This window comes from Macaca mulatta, chromosome 15, assembly GCF_049350105.2.
Source record: "Macaca mulatta isolate MMU2019108-1 chromosome 15, T2T-MMU8v2.0, whole genome shotgun sequence".
NCBI lineage: Eukaryota > Metazoa > Chordata > Mammalia > Primates > Cercopithecidae > Macaca > Macaca mulatta.
In genome coordinates this window covers 45,396,502-45,416,967 of record NC_133420.1, presented here as the reverse complement: position 1 = coordinate 45,416,967, position 20,466 = coordinate 45,396,502, and positions in this window count along the sequence as shown.

Below are 20,466 nucleotides of genomic sequence, written 5' to 3'. Positions count from 1 at the left end.
ATGCCACCATGCCCAGTGAATTTTAATTTTTTTTTTTTTTGTAAATATAGAGTCTCGCCATGCTGCCCAGGCTAGTCTCAAACTTCTGGCTCAAGCAATTCTCCCACCTGGGCCTCCCAAACTGTTGGGATTACAGGCATAAGCCACTGCACTGACTACACTTTTTTTGAAGTGAAATCTTTCATGGAGTCAACCACTGATGTGGTCCCATCAGTCTAAATGCCAACAGAAGACCCAACACAGGCCTTTGTTTCCAAATATGCAGAACAAGTTACTAAATACATCTTGTCTTTCCTTCTTTAGGATAACCCCTTGAAGCAGAAGTTTTCTTAAATTTATCATCATTTATTAATCTTACAAATGCTATAGCATAAAAATTATTAGTGAAATCTGTTGACTCATCAGCCCAGGTAGAGAAGCTGGTATTTAACAGTTAATTACACAAAACCTCTTCAGCATTATGTATGCCATCCATACATCAATTTATCACACCATTTGAGAGTAGAAACTTTTCAATTTCTCTTACTGCATTTTGCTCACTGTAAATTCACATGCTGGTATTATTAGGTTCTCGCTACTGTCGCTTTTCATTTCACTGAAATCTTTTATCTTCTCTTTCATGTGTTTACACAAGTGCAAAACAATATTCACAGCATCTTCTAAATTTTAACCATTAATTTAAAACTGCTTTAAAGCTTTGGAACAGCTGGGCACAGTGGCTCACATCTGTAATCTCAGCACTTTGGTAGGCTGAGGTGGGAGGATTGCTTGAGGCCAGGAGTTGCTTGAGACTAGCCTGGGCAACATAGTGAGACCCTCATCTTTACAGAAAAAAAAATTTTAAAAAAGGCCAGGCCAGGCATGGTGGTGCACACCTGTAGTCCAAGCTACTCTGGAGTCTGAGGGAGGATCATTTGACCCCAGGAGCTCGAGGCTTCAGTGAGCTATTATCATGCTACTGTACTCCAACCTGAGAAACTAGTCCAAGACCTCGTGCCAAAAAACACTATTTTTAAAAAACTGAAAAAGAATACAATGCCTAAAAGCGAACAAAAAAACTTGGAACATGCCCATATGGATTGGAAATGTGCCCTCAACAGTAGAGATAGCAGTTTCCTGAGAACCAAAGGGCTGGAAAAGTGCAGAAGAGATGAAGGACTGATTTATCACCATCGGGATTCTGTATGCACTAAAGGTCCCCCTTTTAGGAGCTGATACACTTGAGGTCCCTTCATTTAGGCATTGAGGCTCTGAGCTATCCTCCTTACCTAACACATGATCAGCTATATCAAAGCGAAAATCTCCACTATGTTAAAAAAATGAAGACATGAGAAAAAAAATTTCTGAGTACCTGAAGCTTTGTCTCAGCAACTGCCCTGTGTAACAAGCAGAGCAAAGGGGATTTTTAGGGCAGTGGAACTCATCTTTCTGATGCTACGATGGCAGATGTATGTCATTATGAAGTTGCTGAAACCCATATAATGTGCAACACCTAGAGTGAATGAACTCTGGTGTACACTATGGACTCTGGGTGATAATATGTCAATGAAGGTTCATTGATTGTGAAGAATGCACCACTCTGGTAGGGGATATTGATAGTGGAGACTATGCAGGGCGTAGAGACGTGGGAAATATTAACACTTTCTGCTCAATTTTGCTGTGAACCTAAAACTACACTAAAAAACATGTCTTAAAAACCAAACTGCACTGTGTAAATCAGGGAGCAAAGGGGGCAAGAAAAAAAGGGCAGCATTCCTACTATTTAAAAACGGAAATATATTTATATGAGTCACCCCGACTCTGTGTTTGCTTGTCTGCACATCATTTTGTCAGTCACATTTTGCTTTGTGGAACTGAAAAAAAATAGAGCTTGGAGAGATGTGGCTGGCATAGGCCTGAAAACAAATCTGTAATAAGCAAAATAAAGTCAGGCACATAATCACGTCCTGATCTCAGGGAGCGAAAAGTGTCAGGGAAACACAAACTCTGTGAAAAAGGCTAAAACTAGGAGGCCAGGAGTTCAAGACCAGCCTAGGCAACATAGTAAGACACTGTATCTACCTATTTTTTTTTTTTTTTTTTTTTTGCCGGGCATGGTGGCGTGCACCTGTGATTATAGCTACTCAGGAAGCTGAAGTGGAGGATCGCTTGAGCTCAGGAAGTCAAGGTTGCAGTGAGCTGTGATCACGTCACTGCGCTCCAGTGACAGAGGGAGATCTTAGCTCAACAAACAAAACAACAAAAACCATCTAGTGTAGAGGAATGAAATAAACAGTCAAAGTCATTTTCATACGTAGATATTGCTCAACTTGCAGAATCACAGAAAGACTGAGGAGAAAACCAAATACATCTGCTTCCCCTTCTGGAAATCAAGTTAATGTTTTGAAGATTTAGATTGTTTCATCACATGTTGGGGCTGGTGTTTACTTCACATCACCTCCTCTAATAAGGGGGGAGAACGGTGTCATTTCCTCTTTCTACTGGGTTGTGTTTTGGGACTTCTTTATTCCGTGTATTTCGCCTTCAGTCTGATTCTATCTGCATAGCATCTTCCAGAAGTTCATTGATCGTTCAGATGGAATCATTTGATGGTTCACTGATGGAGTCTATCCTGTTTGCCTTTTTTTCAATACAGTTATTCTTGTTTATACTTATTTACATTCCCTCCACATTCAATAATATTTTGAGAAGAAGAAAAGGTACTTCATATATTCACCCACCATCTTGAGATAAAGCCACATTTTATCTGAGTGTGTTCGGGCTCTTAGATAATAAAGATAGCCTGTCGTTCACCAGGCATAAATCCGCATTTATGATTATAATGCCTAAATCCTAAATTAAATAAAAAACATAAAATTAATGTAGTCTGGCCGGGCGCGGTGGCTCACGCCTGTAATCCCAGCACTTTGGGAGGCCGAGGCGGGCGGATCACAAGGTCAGGAGATCGAGACCACGGTGAAACCACGTCTCTACTAAAAATACAAAAAATTAGCCGGGCGCGGTGGCGGGCGCCTGTAGTCCCAGCTACTCGGGAGGCTGAGGCAGGAGAATGGCGTAAACCCGGGAGGCGGAGCTTGCAGTGAGCCGAGATCGCGCCACTGCACTCCAGCCTGGGCGACAGAGCGAGACTCCGTCTCAAAAAACAAACAAACAAACAAACAAACAAAAAATTAATGTAGTCTATTGTGCTCATATTTAATGCATGTAAAGTTGTGTCTGGCTAGCCACTTAGAAAATTATGGTACGAAATATAGTCTGTTGATTATGAATTCTTTTCATGATTATTTACAGGCATTGTTAGAATAGAAGATAAAAGTATATAAAATGGAAGAAATCGTTCATGCTGGAAGTTTTCTAATAATAAACACACGTAAATGCCATTTCTTTTTTCTGTCTTTATTCTTATTTATTTACTTACTTCAGAGACAGGATCTCGCTCTGTCACCCAGTCTGGAGTGAGCACAATCATGGCTCACTCAGCCTCAAACTCCCGGGCTAAAGCGATCTTCCCGCCTCAGCCTCTTGAGTAGCTGGGACTACTGGCTTTGAGCCCTACCTTGCCGGGCTTATAAACACCATTTCTGAGGTGGAAATACATTTTTAAATAAGTGACTATAGTTTTATAAAATAAATGTAAAGACAGCGACAAGCTCTGCAACAAGGAGGCATAACCACTGTAAACATTTAGCACTTTGTCTTTGAATTTAACCCCCAACCCTTAATATATCATGGGCATTTTCCCATATCATGAAATGACTCTTGGAAATTCTTGACTGAATATGGAAAAGGTATAAAGTGCTCCACAGTACATAGCACTGAAATTTTAAACTCTAATTTAAACTGGGTTACTTTTCAAAGTGTTTTAGTTTTTATTTGATAATATCCTGACAACAAATAAAGTTATAAAAGATGTGCTTTCCAGTCATGACAGACTTGGTTGTGCTGTGGTAACAGCAACAACAACAACAACAGCAACAACAAAAAACCCAAATTTCAATGGCTTAAAACAACCAAGTATTAGTTCTCTTTCAGGCTACATGTCTGTTACAGGTTGCGGGGTGGGGGCTGGAGTCTGCTCACAGTAATCATTCAGGGACCCAAATTGACAAAACTACTGCCATCTGGAACATTTCTGGTCACCAGTCACAGAGAGAGCTCTAGAGGTCTCACACTGGCAATTAGATGCTTAGCCCAGGAAGTGACGTCCACTACTTCTGCTCAAACTGACTGGCCAAGTGGACTTCCTCAAAATTAGAAACTTCTGTGGGGCAATGGACACCATCAAGGAAGTGACAAAAATAACTCACAGAATGAAAAGAAAATATTTGCAAATCATAAATATGATAAGGAACTTGTGTCTAGACTATATAAAGAACCCTTACAACTCAATAATAAAAGGAAAAACACATTTAAAAATGGGCAAAGGATATAAATCGACATTTCTTCAGAGAGCATATATAAATGATCACTCAGCACATGAAAAGTTTGATTGGCATGACTGGGCATTGGAGAAACACAAATCAAAACACAAAACCACTTCACATTCACTAGGATGGCTACAATAAAAAAGAAAGACAATAACAAATGTTGCCTTGTACATTGCTGGCAGAATGTAAAATGGTGCAGTCACTTTGGGAAACATTCTGACAATTCCTCAAAAGGTTAAACATAGTTACCACGTGACCCAGCAATTCCATTCCTGGGTATGCACCCAAGAAAATGGGAACTATGTGTCCATACAAAAACCTGAGCATGACTGTTCTTAGCAGGCTGGTAAGCCTTCTTCACAATAGCCCCAAAGTGGAAACTACCCAAATATCCATCAGTTGATGAATAGATAAACAAAATGTTGTATATTCATAAAATGGAATATTATTTCACATATTATTCCATAAAAAGGAATGACGTACTGAAATGTGCTACAACATGGATGAACTTTGAAAACACCATCCTAGCTGAGAGAAGTCAGGCACAAAAGGCTTCATAGTCTATTATTCCATTTCTACAAAATGTGCAGAATAGGCAAATTCATAGAGATAGGAAGTAGATTTATGGTTGCTAGGGGCTTTGGGGATGACCAACTAATGTTTGGGGCTATATCTGGCTGCTCCTTCAGTGTCTTAAAATATTTTTCATCTGGGCTTTAGACTAGAATTAAATCAAGCAATTAGCAGTTCTCTGGTTATCTTCTCTATTTGGGGCCTTTATTCCTTTTCATAGTGTTTATTTTTTCTTTCTAAGTTTAAAGATAATTCTCCTTTCCCTTGAACACAGTGTAGTGTAGTGGCTAAGAGTGTAGGCTCTGAAATCGTACTAGAACTTGAGTCCTGCCCTGATGCTTACTAGCTGTGTGACCTTAAGATCTCTTGTATCATATTTTCTCGTCTGTAAAATGGGAATCATATTAGGACTTACCTTGAGAATTGCAAAAACTAAATGAGTTAATGCATGTAAGAGTTAATGCATGTAATATGTTTAAAATAGTTTCAATGAATTTTAGTTTCTGTTATTATTAGCCAGATGAAGATGTCAAATGTAAAATTATAATTTTCTAACTGTCAGGTTGTAGGTTTAACTATTTTTAGTTGGTTTTCAAGTTGTAATTATGGCTTTAAAATATAAAATCTTATTTTCTGTGTTCATTTTAATCTCCAGAAGCTTTGGTTTATTGAAGGATTTAGTCTTTATTGGCCAACTGAGATTGTCTTGAGAAGGGGCAGTGAAGGGAATTCATATACAGGCTATTTGAGATCCTATTTAAAGACTTGTGCTTTTTAAACCCAAGAAAGGAGGACTAAGTAATGGGAGCAAGGTGGGATAGAGTGGAAGAGGTGGGAGCACAATGCATTCCTTAAGCTACTTAAATACTGCCACATTGATGTGGAGTTGACTGGTTCATTGTGGTCCCAGAGCAAACAGCTGGGACCACTAGATGTAAGTTTTGGTTTGGTTTAAGGAAGGAATTTTTAATAGTCAGAGCTTTCCAAACCTACCTTAGTACAAGCCACCAGCTTCTCTCTCCTGCTTCACTACAATAATCTCCTAACTTGTTTGCACATCCCTAAGGCCCCCTCCAATACTTTAGTGATATGACAGCCACAGTGATCTTTTCAAACCACAGATATGATTCTGTCATTTCTCTGCTTATAACCTTTCAATGGCTTCCAGTTACTCTTGGAATAAGGACCAAAATCTGAATTAAGATGGGCTTACCGGGTCTGACCCTCCCTAACTCTTCAGCCTCATCTCACACGCCATGGCCCCTTGCTCACAATGGTCCACCCACCTGGTCTCCATCAATTACTTCCTCCAACTCCCCTTGGGGCCTTAGAACATGCTTTTATCTCGGTTTATGACATTCCAGTTCCATTTTCTCTAGTGAGCACCCACTCTCCCTTTAGATGTTAGCTCAACCATCCCATTCTCAAAGAAGCCTTCCTTGAACTTCCTGTCTTGGTCTATTAGATGTTCTCATAGCAGCATGTACCTCTCATGTGGAGCTCTTTCCACTGTTATAATTTAATGACATTTGTATGAATTTTTGATTAATGCCTGAAAGTTCCTTGGGTACAGAGATCACATCTTTTCCTTTTTATCCCCACCTGCATCTTCAGTAAGGAGCATCGTACCTGGCGCATAAGTGCTCAATGGATACTTCTTGAATGAATGCATGAACAAATGAGCAGATAAAGTTGTTTAAGTGAGAATTGTACTCCTTCCACCAGAGATATTTGATCCCGAGGCTACGAAAACTCAAGGCTTCTTTTAGAATCCGAGTCTGTAATTCCAGGATCCTTGCAATAAAGGTTTAATAGTTAAGGAAATGGTAGTGAGCTCTCCAGATTGCTATGGTCAACCTTTTAACCATTGCCACATTGTGTAGTTGAAAAATGCCTGAGCGCCACCTAGCGAGCTGAGGAAATGTTCCTCTTGGCCATTCATCATTGTTCATTCATTCCATCACGTTCGCCACCCAGCACTACTCACACAGACTATGGTGTCCTTGGGCAACATGGCATCTCTGTCCCTCAAGGAGGTCACAAGTTTTTGGTGAACACAGATACCTGAACAAAAGCTCACGGGTACATGTGACAAAGTACACTGGAGATGTATTTTCAAGAGGAACACTGTTTAGCGTGGTTATTGGGAAGGATTTTAGGTTCAGAGAGAAGAGCGAGTAGCAAGGAACTGATTAAATAATTAGGACAGAAAGGCCAGGGGCGGTGGCTCACACCTGTAATCCCATCACTTTGGGAGGCTGAGGCAGGCAGATCACTTCAGGTCATGAGTTTGAGACCTGCCTAGCCGACATAGTGAAACCCCATCTCTACTAAAAATAAAAAAATTGCAGGCATGTGCCTGTAATCTCAGCTACTCAGGAGGCTGAGGTGGGAGAATCGCTTGAACCTGGGAGGCAGAGGTTGTTGCAGTGAGCTGAGATTGTGCCACTGCACTCCAGCCTGGGCGACAGAGTGAGACCCTGTCTCAAAAAAACAAAAACAAAAACAACAACCAAAAAAGCAAAATCAAATTAGGACACACACAGAGAGAGATGGTGAACATCCTACAATAAAGAGGAAGAGAAGGAGGGCTGGCTTCTCTTTAAGCTGTAGAAGGCTGCCGGGAAGAAGGTGAGATGGGCCAGATGTAGATGAGATGTTATATGGGAAGAGGACACCCTAAAAGAGAGCATTGTCTTGTTTACTGGACAGTTTTGAGCTTTTAAACTATTTAAAGATAAATACGTTTCCACTGAACACATCTTGGGAAAATATTATGTGGGGTGAATTTTGTCAAACTTACCAATTTTCACTTTGAAAATGAGATCTGCTCTAATTTGACATCTGAAAGCAGAGATTCTTGACTCTGTCCCTTTGTCATGTAGAAGATCAGCCAAGCCCAGGCCTAGACTATTTTTGGGACTTGGGTCCAGATGACAAATAATTGCTCATTCTCTTCCAATGTAGATAGTTTAATTCTCTGCTTGTCCACAATTCCTCCTTTTCCAAAACCCCAATGCTCTGTTTTGGTAAATTCAGTCCTCAACCCTTTCTAGCTGTGGCCTCAGTTTTGCTGTAGAGGTAGAGGATAGGGCTCAATCCCTCACTCCCTCACTGCCTCTGAGTGCTGATATACTGGCACACCTATTCCGTGCTGAGGAAAGGGATCAGACACTGGAGCCCCTCAGTTCAGGAGTCTGTCACTGACCCCAACTGGAGCCAATAATCTCTTCTACATCCAACACAAACTCTTGGCCAGGCGCGGAGGCTCACACCTGTAATCCCAGCACTTTGGGAGGCCACGGCGGGAGGATCACTTGAGCCCAGGGGTTTGAGATCGGCCTGGGCAACACAATGAGAGCCTGTCTCTATAAGAACAAAAAACTTAAAAAACACCCCAAAACATGATGTCTTGTCTCAGAACAGGAAGAGCTACCGTTTCTGTGAGAGGTAGGGACTGCTGGTTGGATAGGGCAACTACATGCCACTGTGGCTGCCAGGAAAAGAATAGGGGTCTCTCTGTGTGTGTGTGTGTGTGTGTGTGTGTGACAAAAATTTTGAATCTAGAGTTGAAAAAGAGAGTACAGGTGGTTCTCAGGGCCTTAGGATTCCTGCAGATTAAGGAGCAAGACTCCAGAGCCCTGTAGATTGGGGACTGGGAGGCAGCTGGTGCTAAAAGTAGGCCCAGGGTGTAGGTGCACAGACTAGAATCTGCACGGTCACATTGTGAGGAGGTCATTTGTTCCACTGCCTCCTGAGTGCTGCCCAGGATGAAACACATCTAAGGCTCAGGGAAAGCACAGGCTGTGTGAACTGCGAACGACCTTTGCATTCCTATCCTGCAGAGAGTTTGTTGCAAGTGCACTGTGGAGCTTTCCATGGGTACTTTCTCCACAGGCCACTCGCCCAGCGTTTCATAGTCTTAAAATCATCTGGCTAAGGTTGACTATGTCTATTAAAGACTTTTATATGCATATTTCAGCTCATAGGAGCAAGGCTGATAGCAAGGCTGAGATTAGGAAGCGGGAAGCTGGTTATTCACCCCTTTCGCCCCATAAGTCACCCTATGTGCATATAGGTGCTCCCACCCCTTCCTGCCCTACAACAATAGTATGTTCTTTGTTCTACTACCTCGCCTAGGTATTAAATAGCTTTACTTAACTTGTTCTGCAGAAATAAAAATAAATTGAGTGACAATTTAACCCATACAACATTAAGGGCTAATACAATTTTAAAGTTTTAAACAATCGGCTGGGCGCAGTGGCTCACGCCTGTAATTCTAGCATTTTGGGAGGCCAAGGTGGATGGATCACTTGAGGTTAGAAATTCGAGACCAGCCTGACCAACATGGTGAAACCTTGTCTCTACTAAAAAATACAAAAATTAGCCGGGCATGGCGGTGGGCAACTGTAATTCCAGCTACTCGGGAGGTTGACGCAGGAGAATCACTTGAACTTGAAAGGCAGAAGTTGTAGTGAGCCAAGATGGTGTCACTGCACTCCAGCCTGGGCAACAGAGTGAGACTTTGTCGCAAGTAAATAAATACATAAAAATTTTAAAAAATCATTAAGAACAAGACAAATATTCCCAGCTTTAAGAAATGGGTGCCTAGGTTGGGCTCCCCAAAAAGCAGACTTAAGAGAAAGTTTTGTGTTCAGAAGGTTTATTATGTAGTGCTTGAAACCACCTTTGCAAGAATTATAATTGAGGAAGTTATGACAGTGAGAGAGATCAGACCTAACCTACTCCACCCTGCCTCTAACCTTTAAGCTGTCCTGGTTCATTCCTAGCTGTAGGAACTAACCTTGGGAAGGAATTCAGTTTATGGTTTGATTCTGAAACAAAACTGGTAATAGTCCTTTCCTGAAAAGACCCCTTTCTTGCCTGGGGACCAGTCTGCCTTTGTAGGACTAACAAATTAGCTACAAGATTAGAAATTAAGGTTTAGGGGTCACGCGGCCTCTGCCTGCAAGAGTCTGAACCTCTCCCAGTTGTCTCTGGGGATAACATCATTATTGTAAAACCTAAGGTCAATGCTTGAGAGATTTTGCGGACCCTACGCTTAATGATCAGCTGACACCATCCAGACTGGTAATCTGGCTCAGCTAGTTCTGCGGTCCCACCCAGGAGCAGAAGACACAGCAAGAAAGCCTCATTTCGACCCCCATGATTCCATCTCCAACCTGACCAATCACAACTCCTCACTTCCTGAGCCCCTACCCACCAAATTGTCTTTAAAAACCCCGATCCCCCAAACGTGAATGCTCAGGGAGACTGATTTGAGTAATAATAAAACACGGGTCTCCTGCACAGCCGGCTCTGCATGAATTACTCTCTATCCATTGCAATTCCCTGTCTTGATAAATCAGCTCTGTCTAGGCAGCGGGCAAGGTGAACTCGTTGGGCTATAACGTGCTCTAGGGATCAACACCCAGGGGGATGAGAGAAGTGGGATCTGTCTGAGGGAGGTGTTGATTTGCGATGTAGTTGCAACAAAGGCCTCAGCGAATTTAATGGGGGAGCTGACAGGATCCTTCAGTGTTGCCCCACCTTGAGGCCAGGGGGCCAAGCCTTTATACTCCCCACCATACAACGTTGAGCAGCCATTAGGTTCAGGCTGCCCTGGAGAGAGAGGGGCGTGATTTGGGGCTGGGCAGCTCTCTTCCGCTGAATCCAGTTCCCAGGGAGTGACTCGGCTGAGATCTTTCAGCCACTGACAGTTTGAGAATCAAGGCATCAGCTTGGAAAGAGAGGTTTGGATAGTGCCTCACAGCATCCAGTACAAAGGCCAAGTGACAAGAAGAGACAAAGCAAATAGGGAGAAACCCAGCTTCTGCTCTGTAAAGAACATTATAACATTGCTCTTATTCCCATTCTTCAGACAGAAATATGGTTGGTGTTTGAACCAGTCAGGTATTTGAAATCTGTTTAAGATGTGACCTAAATGTGACCAGAAAAGTCTAAATGTATTTGGGAAAGAGGTCACAGAATTGCCAAGTCTAATTTTGTCATGCAAATCAAGTGCACACAAAACTTTTTAATGCAATATTTGAGAAAACACTACCCTTAGGTAACTGGCATGGCTTCATCTGCTGGAATGTACAAATTCCTTCATTCATTCCCTCATTTAATAAGGACTTGTTGGACATCTGCTTGTGAAAGACACCTGTGACGTTAGGGAGACAGTCCCCAAGACCACCCTTACTTCTGACACTTGCAATTTGGGAGGATTCCCAAGACCACCCTCAGGTTTGATAATTCAGTTGGAGGACTCACAGAACACACTGACAGCTGTTATGTTCACAGTTATGGTTTCTTACGGCACAAGGATACAGATTAAAATCAGCCAAGGAAAAAGATGCATAGGGCAGACTCAGGAAGTTTCCTAGAGCAGAAGCTGTAGCATCCTCCCTCAGTGAACTTGTGGATAATACTCTCCAGGCAACACTGTGTGACAATATGCACAGAGTATTGTCAACCAGGGATGCTCACGTGAGCCTTGGTGTCCAGAGTTTTTTGTTTTTTCTTTTGAGACAGGGTCTCACTCTGTTGCCCAGGCTGGAGTGCAGTGGCACTATTGTGGCTTACTATAGCCTTGACCTTTCTGGGCTCAGGTGATCCTCCTACTTCAGCCTACCAAGCAGGTGGGACTACAGGCGTGTGCCATTATGCATGGCTAATTTTTGTATTTTTTGTAGAGACCGGGGTTTGCCATATGGCCCAGGCTGGTCTCTAACTCCTGGGCTCAAGCAATCCACCTGCCTTGGCCTCCAGAAGTGCTGGGATTACAGGCATGAGCCACGATGCCCAGATGGTGTCCAGCGTTTTTATTGGGGCTTCATGCTGTGGACATGCTGTGGATAGCCTGTATGGCTGACCTTTAGTCTCCAGCCCCTATGGACGTTGAGCTGATACTGTGTGGCCCAAAACGCTTGTTATAAATCACATGGTTAGACTGTCTGGTGTCTCTCAAGGAGCCTAGGTAAACAAAGACACTCTGATCAGGCAGGACATTCTTTGGGCCTAGAGATCACCTCCCAGTAACTGAGGCAAAGGTCAGACTTTCCTTTGGGTAAGGCTAATTCTTTAATACACAGAAAGATTCCAGGCTCTGAGGATATAGCAGCAAGCAAAATAGATATAAATTCCTGCTCTCTTGGAGTCCACTATCATATTCAGAAAGTGCCCTTAAGTTGCCCATTCCAAGACCCCACTGGCTTACTAGCCTGAAGTCCTGAAGTATACTATTTTCCCAGGAACAGCTCCTTAAATAGACCTAGAGATTTCCAGGGACCTTGCAAATATAACCCAAATGTGACACTCATGTTGGGATCACTTATTCTCTTGGATCCTGGAATAAAACAATAGAAGAGAGATATTTTTCTTTTAAATGGATCCTTCAGATTGGGTTCCTGCAGCTGAGCTGTTGGGCCCCTAGAAACGGAATTCCTTCTTTTGCACTTTCATAGCGGTCAAACCCTGGCCATCATACCCTGTGCTTGGAATGGCTGCTCATTGCATACTCTAGGCTGTGTGCTTCTACCTGGCCTGGACTGGCAGTCTTCTTTATCTGTGGTTGCTCTATCATTCCAGTTTAGACTTTGTCATTACACATTCCTCAGGGCTCCAGTCAACCTGGCAGATCTGAACATATGTTCTCGGTTGTTGGGGACCGAGGGAACTGACATCTGATTTGTAGCTGAGAAAGCCAGCAATTGGAAAATAAGTGCACTCCCCGACAAAGGCAGAGCAAAGTCCATGAATTCTCAGAAATGATAGCGGGAATGTTGGTCTGGATTAACAAGAATCCTGCCCAGGAGGATGGCCCGCCAGGGGAGATTATGGGATGTCCTACAGGAAGATGCTGGGTGGGGTGAAGGCTATGGCTAGAAAGAAGGCAATCGAGGGGCTCTGCCTACAGCATGGGAGTGGTCATCAGAGGAACCTTTCAGGGGAATCCACATGAGAAAGGGTCAGTGTTAAATACCTGCCAAGTCCAAGAGCACAAAGCGATTTTACCATAGCATCAGGCAAGAGTGAAATTTTTCCTCCTCCCTTTTCCTTCTCCCTCCTTGGACTCCAATCCCAGGGAGGCCACAGCTGCTGTTAGGCATCTGAGAGAGGAGCAATGGGAAAAAGAGAAAAAGACACTTTCCAGGAGCCTGCAGTTTGCCTGCGGTGACTTCACCTAAGAAGAAAGGGCTGGGCACGGTGGCTCATACCTGTAATCCCAGCACTTTGGGAGGCTGAGGTGGGCGGATCACGAGGTCAGGAGTTCGAGACCAGCCTGGCCAACATAGTGAAACCCCGTCTCTACTAAAAATATATAAAAATTAGCCTGGCATGGTGGCCTGCGCCTGTAGTTCCAGCTACTCAGGAGGCTGAGGCAAGAAAATTGCTTGAACCCGGGAGGCGGAGGTTGCAGCAGTGAACCGAGATTGTGCCACTGCACTCCAGCCTGGGTGACAGAGTAAGACTCCGGAAAAAAAAAAAAAAAAAAAAAAAGAAGAAGAAGAAGAAAGGAGAAGACTTATCTTTACAATAAACATCCAAATGTTGATTAAATATATCATAGTGGACAGCATCATTTCAGAATCAAGACTATGTGACTTAAAGTAACCCCTGGCATATAAATGTGTGCTTTATTAAATAACCCACTATTGATGTGGACTCTATGTACAGACAAAAAAGAGGGGGAGAGACTCATTTTTCCTTCTCTTCCTCCTCACCTAATGTTTTGATCTTATCTGCCTTGGCCTGAAGCCAGCTCTGTCACTTGGACCAGCAGGCTCAGCATGACCAGCCAGGAGCAACCCACAGGCATTGTCTATTTCCAGCTTGGATAATGTCCCGCAAGAATCCACTTTATTTTGGCAGAGTATGTACTTAAAGTGGAAAGTATGTGTTTATTAACATTTGCACTGTCCTCATTCAAGGCCATATAAAAATCTCTCAGTGTTTTGACTGGTCTAGATGTTGTCTACATAGTTAAAATGGTATATAATTTAGCTTTTCACAATCTATTATTATACATCATGAATTCTGTTAAATATAAGGCTTCATTTCCCAATGAAATATTTGGAAATCATTTCTCAATTCACACTTAAACAGGCTAATTAGTATAAAAGTCTTTTAGATTAAAAACTAATGATCTGAGAATCAACAGAATCGTTGCTCAAGTTCAGTATTTCTATGCAAGAGTTCCTTACCTTTCTCATTTGCTCACGCCTAATCGAAACCTTTAAGGATCTCTGGCATTTGTTAAGTAAAGGCCAGTTGTTGAATCGAATTAATGCATAACACTATGATATAATAAAGCATCTTCTTAGAGCAACTGCTATATACCCGGCACTACCCTGGACTGTTTCTGCCACTTCGAGTCATTTGATACACAGTGGGAAAAGATGGCTATTGAAGTTATCTGTTCCCCTTTGATACAATCACTAAATGATTCATCTTTTTCTCACAAATAGTGGCAATTTGGGGAAATCTCAGAACAGGCAGGCCTTCCAAATCAACGATGCTAGATAATGTAGGAAGTTCACCCAGGTTGACTGAGGGAGGAGCAACACTGGTTCATTGCATAAAACATTACACAGTGTTTGTTGATCTAACTTGACTTGCAAGCTATCCTGTGAGTTTTATGATAATTTATGGCAATTGGTGGTATAATGCTTGAGTTATGGTACCTTATGATGTTGCTTGTAAGTGAAATGAAGTATACTCCAATGTAGAAACACCTATAATCTGATGAAATTGTAGGATGCATACAATAAATTGTTTCTACAGACATGCTTAAAGGGGAAAGAAAAGCTAAACATATGCCCAAACAGAAATGTTAAAGGGGAATATTCTGATTACTGGGTTTTCAGCAACCCTTCTGCCCACAATCTTGCCTGAAGTTTGAGTAAATTCATGGCTGCAGCCGTAGAAATTCTGTTCTCATCCTTTCTTTTTTCTTTCTTGAATTTCATTTCATTGTGGTAAGAAGACTTAGTAAGGGATCTACCCTCTTAAAATTTTAAAAGTATAATACCTTATTATTGACTAAAGCTGCGATGACTGTATATAGGGCAGAGGACCGATAAGCTATAGAGATCTGCCCTCATCCATTCTCTCTGGACTCTTGCATCAGGTTGCAATAGGTCCTCCACATTAAAATTTCCCACTAATCCCAAATATAATGCATCTAACTAGTTTCCCCCAAGCCAGATGGCAAAAAACCCTTCTAGCTTTGTCTTAAAATCCTTGGCATTATATAAGTTCTAATTCTGTGACTTTAACAGCTTCTTGGAATCAGTCATGCATATGTAGCTCTGGTTCCTTGCTGGGGTATTCACTACCTTAAACTTTCTAAAAGAACCCGATGACCTTCTAGTGTTGTTTTGGGGATTAGTGGGCAGATGTAGAGGACAGTGATGTCTACACTTGCTACATTCTACCTCTTGGCTGTCTACTATATCCACATTCACTTCTTTCCATATAATTTTTAAAATATCCCTGCCTGACAATATAACCAGTATAAAAGTGAAAATATACTCATTCTCTTTCCAAGAGAGGGAAAATATGAAACCATATTAATTCATTGTATCCACATTCTTGCTTAGGCTCTCTATCTAATACCTGTTTCTTTCTAATTCTAGAGATGATCCTCTATTATTTAAAAAAATCCATGGCTGATTGATAAACCTGATCAATATTACCTTGCATTCAATGGTCAAGAAAGGAAGAAAAAAGAAGAGAAATTAAGTATGTGATACATAATAAGAAAGGTAGCAGCTGTAATCCTCACTTAAGTATTAGATCCTGAGGTACTACTGATATTTGAGGGGTTTCTTTGCCATGAATTTTATATTCCTCTTGCCTTTGGCTAACATTTCAGCTAGTCAGGATTCTTTGCTAGATTTTGTATCAGTCAGCTGTTGCCAGAGTAATACTGTATATAAAACAATTTCAAGATTTAGGTAACTTACAGTAACAAGTATTTATTTCTCACTCACAGGTCTGTGGGTTGGCTGTGTCTTATCTGATCTACCCTGGGTTTATTTAGCTGGACCTGGCCTTAAACTGTGGGTTAGATCAAAATCCATTTGCCATATATCTCATCCTCTTTCAACAAGTGACTACCCAAGGCATATTCTTATTAATTCAAAATGCAGGGATACAAGAGGACAAATTCAACTACACAAGTGTATTTCAAACTTTTGTTCACATCATATTTGATAACATCCATTAGGAAGTCATGTGGTCAAGTCCAAAGTCAAGAGACTGAAAAGTATCCTTCACACAACATGAGTAGATATAGAAAATTCTGCTTCAGGAGAGTGAAGAATTGAGACCAATAATTTAGTTTATCATAGGAGTGATTGAACACTTATTTCTGAGGACTTTGACCCCTTGCTGGTCTTGTTTGTAGAAGATTGCACTCTCTTCCATTAACTTTACCACTGGGAGTCTCCTGAACTCTATACATAGGCCTTCTGGCCCCTATCGTGTGGCAGAAACTCTTTTCATGCATGATAATAAGGATAAGTCACCCAGCTAACAACGTGACCCCCTTAAATTGCCTGTCCACCTAATGGTATGAGATCTCTCAAATGGCCAGATGACAATCTCCACTTCAGCAGAATTGATAGAAGCATTCTAACCTTGAACACTAACACCATTAAGCAACCAGATCCCAAAATCCAGATATATGAGGTAAGCAATTTATGAGTGAGTTATTTAGATATGATCACAAGATATGTTACTCCTACCTCTACCCCTTGAGTTCTAGACTTATAAATCCTGCATGCGGGAGAAACTACTTATACTGTATTTTGGAAAACCTTATCCTTGCAGGGGTTTATGTCCAAGGAGGAGTCATAGGTGAGTCCGCAATGAGTCGTTCTACCTTTAGATAAGACCAGCTGATTCTGAATGAGAAGGCTTGTAAAACCAGTTGATTTATTGAATATCAGCTAATTTCTTCACTACTTTTACTTTGACACATATTTCTTGGTTAAAAGCGACATAATGGTAATATAAAATATATCCTGAGAGCACAGAAGACATTAGTTAAGCCGTGGATGTTGATATGGCAGAGGTATGACAGGAAAGGAAGCAAATAGATATTTAATTCCCCAGGGACATATGACTAGCCCTTTTCAGATATGATATGCTGGAGGTGGCAGCCATGCCACCCTTAACAAGTGATATATGTGATGTTTAACCCAGACGTAACCTTCCTCACTGTCATCATGGATATTTGGAGCAAGCACTATGCTCACTGGAACAGAGGCCAACTAACATCTACAGACTAGATTATTCTATTTGCCCAACGGAGCCCCTCCAGCACTGGGAGACTTCTGCAGAACACTCAGAGAGCACACCTAGATTCTCATAGTCTAAGACCATCGGACACATCCATCTGCATAGCTCTTCCTCAGTCTTCCTTTTTTATCCATCATCCTGTGTAATGCCTTTAAATTCTTGATCACTGGATCTGATTAGACACTAATCAGGGATGGGTTAGATCTTGACCTTAGTTTCCCTCTCTCTGAAGGCAAGATAAGACAATAAGATGTGTTAAAAATCCTGCCCCAGGGATGAGGCAGGGGGAGGGAAGCCCTGCTTCTATATAAGAGTGAAGTGGGGCTGCCAAGGTGATGGAACTGTTCTGTATTTTGACAGCATCAGTGTCAATACTTGGTTGTGATATCGTCCTATATCCAATGTCCTACCCTATGTCCAATACCTGGCTGTGATATTGTCCTATAGTTTGGCAAGATATTACCACTGGGGAAAACTGGGTAAAGGGTACACGTGATCTCTCTGCACTATTTCTTATAAATGCATATGAATCCACAATTGGTTTTGAATGAAAAAATTTAACTGAAAACAAACAAATGAACAAACAAAAAATAGGCCTGCCTCAAGGTGGATTGTCTTCCTTCATTGTCTTTCATGGATGCTACTGAGTGAGTTATGATACCACTGCAGACTATGAGTGTTACCAGCACTTCATTCAAAGCCATCAATAAGCCATGTTTAGGAATTTTAGTTACTGATCTATAGTTACTAATCATAGGAAGCTCCTTGTGAGGCTGCAGGTATGGGTTGAGATAGGGAGTATAAACTATCTGCTCATGCATCTTATGCCTTTAGGGACTGTTCAGGCCCTGTCCCATTTGAGGATGTATTTCTGGGCACACTTGTCTCGCCTGGGCGGATAGGGCGGCAGCCAGCTTGTGATGGACAGTTTGGATCATGGGGTTATCTGATAAGAGAGTCTCTGTTAGAGCCCAGGAGCAAGTCAGAAAGAGTTTCACAAAAAAGAACGATTTCTTCCCAAAGGGATGGTGGCTTTTCTCCTAAATCCTTGGAACCACCACTGTGCTTCTCTCAGTGGGGCCATGGAAACTTCTGGGCTGGGGAAACATTTTGTAGCCTCACCAGCTCCACTGATGGAAACCCACAGCTTCAGGGTCATCTTTTTCAGGAACATGTTGGCAGATCTGAGAATCCTGGGTTTGAAGAGTCAGTCTCCTGTGCCAACCTTGATGCTTATTGGGCCCGGCCACAGGTCATCAACATGTTTCATTGATTTTTACTCTGTAGTGTTGCTAAAAACATCAGCTTTAGGCTAATATGTGGGATGTTGACAAATTGAAATATTCTCTCTTTGGTGCCTGTTCTTTAACGTCTTGGGCTTGTTTTAGGGAAAATGTCTATTTCCTATAACCTGTTTCATTTAAAATCTCTCTGTTCCTCCTCCTGCCTTTCATATTCTTGGTTTCCTTAATTATGCCTTTATCTGGCCTTTCATCTAAGAAATTTCTATTGTACTTACAGAGCTTTTCTCAGGAAGTCAAAAGACTTCTTTTGGGCAAACTTCTGCTGGGCAAACTCAGGGAAAGTAACAGGGTCGATCAAAGGTAGTAAGAGGTAGAATATTGGTCCCAGAAGAACGTGACCAACCTGAACATGCTGTGAGCTCGCTTAGTCCCGAGCTCATCTTCCCCTGGGATCCTTAATTCTTATGCTTTGTTCAGTTTGAAAACCTCACCTAAGGTTGGGATGGCCTATGCGTATGCCTTGTGTCTGAAATCTAAATCCCCCCCAACCCCTGCTTCCACAGCAATTCCTTGGGCAGAAGAGGCCTGGAAGCCCTATTCAGATAGCTTCATTGTGCCTTGGCCACTGCATGTTTTACTGGCAACAGCAAGAAATTGAGAAAAGCAGGGCCTTGAGAATGATTCAATCCTTCTCAAAAAGCAGGTATTCTAGCTTTTATTGAAAGGCAAAATTAATTTGGACTGACTCTATGACTAAGTAGCTACCTTAGGGTTCTTAAACATTGCATAGAAGAGGCACCCAGGGGAGGAAAGACCATAATCCTTGATAATCTGCAGATGGAAGGTTTGAATGTTGGACTCTGGGTCACTGCTGTGGGAAGTCATTTCTTATACCCCAACCTGAAATAAGGGGACTTTTCACATATATCTATGGTGTCATTTTCAAAGGAAGATTGCATTGAACCAAGGGTTTATTGTTATTTTGGGGGGCGTGTGTGTGCGTGCGTGCATGCGCGCGCGTGTGTGTACTTCTTTCTGGATTGTAAAGGTCTGGCATGGGTTCAGAAATTTCCAGAGACAAAGGCCTGGATCTTTCTTCCTTCTTCCAGTAACTCAGATAGAATTGGAAGTGTCTACCCCCTTAATTGTTGACTTACTGTTTAGCATATAAAGAGGAACTGGAATCTAACCTCGGAAAACTCAAAGGAACTATTGAAACACAACTAGATATATAAGCGGAAAACCAATCACATTGGATTTAGGACAATTGAATGTTTGGAATATCTGAGCTATGAGACCTGAGAGACTGTGCCATTTTTCCCATAATAAAATGAGGAGTTAGTCCATTGAGGAAAAGCTACACTCACTTAAGTTGAAATACTTGGCTTCTAGCCCCAAGAGTCAGCCTTCCAAGATTTCATTCAAGAAATTTTTGCTTGTTGCTGACTTGTCCCTAACTTACATGCATCATTCAGGAAGGATGTCTAACGAGATTGTAAAGTTAGAGACTGTATTAGAGACTGTAGCTCAGGAGCATTATTGAGCCTTAGGATTATGTAGCAAACAACAATTGGAATTGTATGTCTTCTGGAAGAGAAGACCATAACTTTCACAAAGTTCAGAAAGAGTCTGTTCTTTTGCCTGCTGCTATGCCAAGACTTCCACCTTAAACACCTAGATTAAAAACCTCCTACTATAGCAAAGAAGGGCCTTTATTAAACTCAATGGCCATGAATCAACCTGGACCATCTAAATGTCTTGACTCAATGATCAGTCCTTTCTTCTTTCCCAGAAAATGTTGGTAATGATGGTAGAAGACTGATCAAAACAGAAAGCATCCTGCAACGATAGCTATCTGTCCTTATCTCTCTTCCCCTCCCCCAAACACACATCAAAGCCTCAGATGCTAT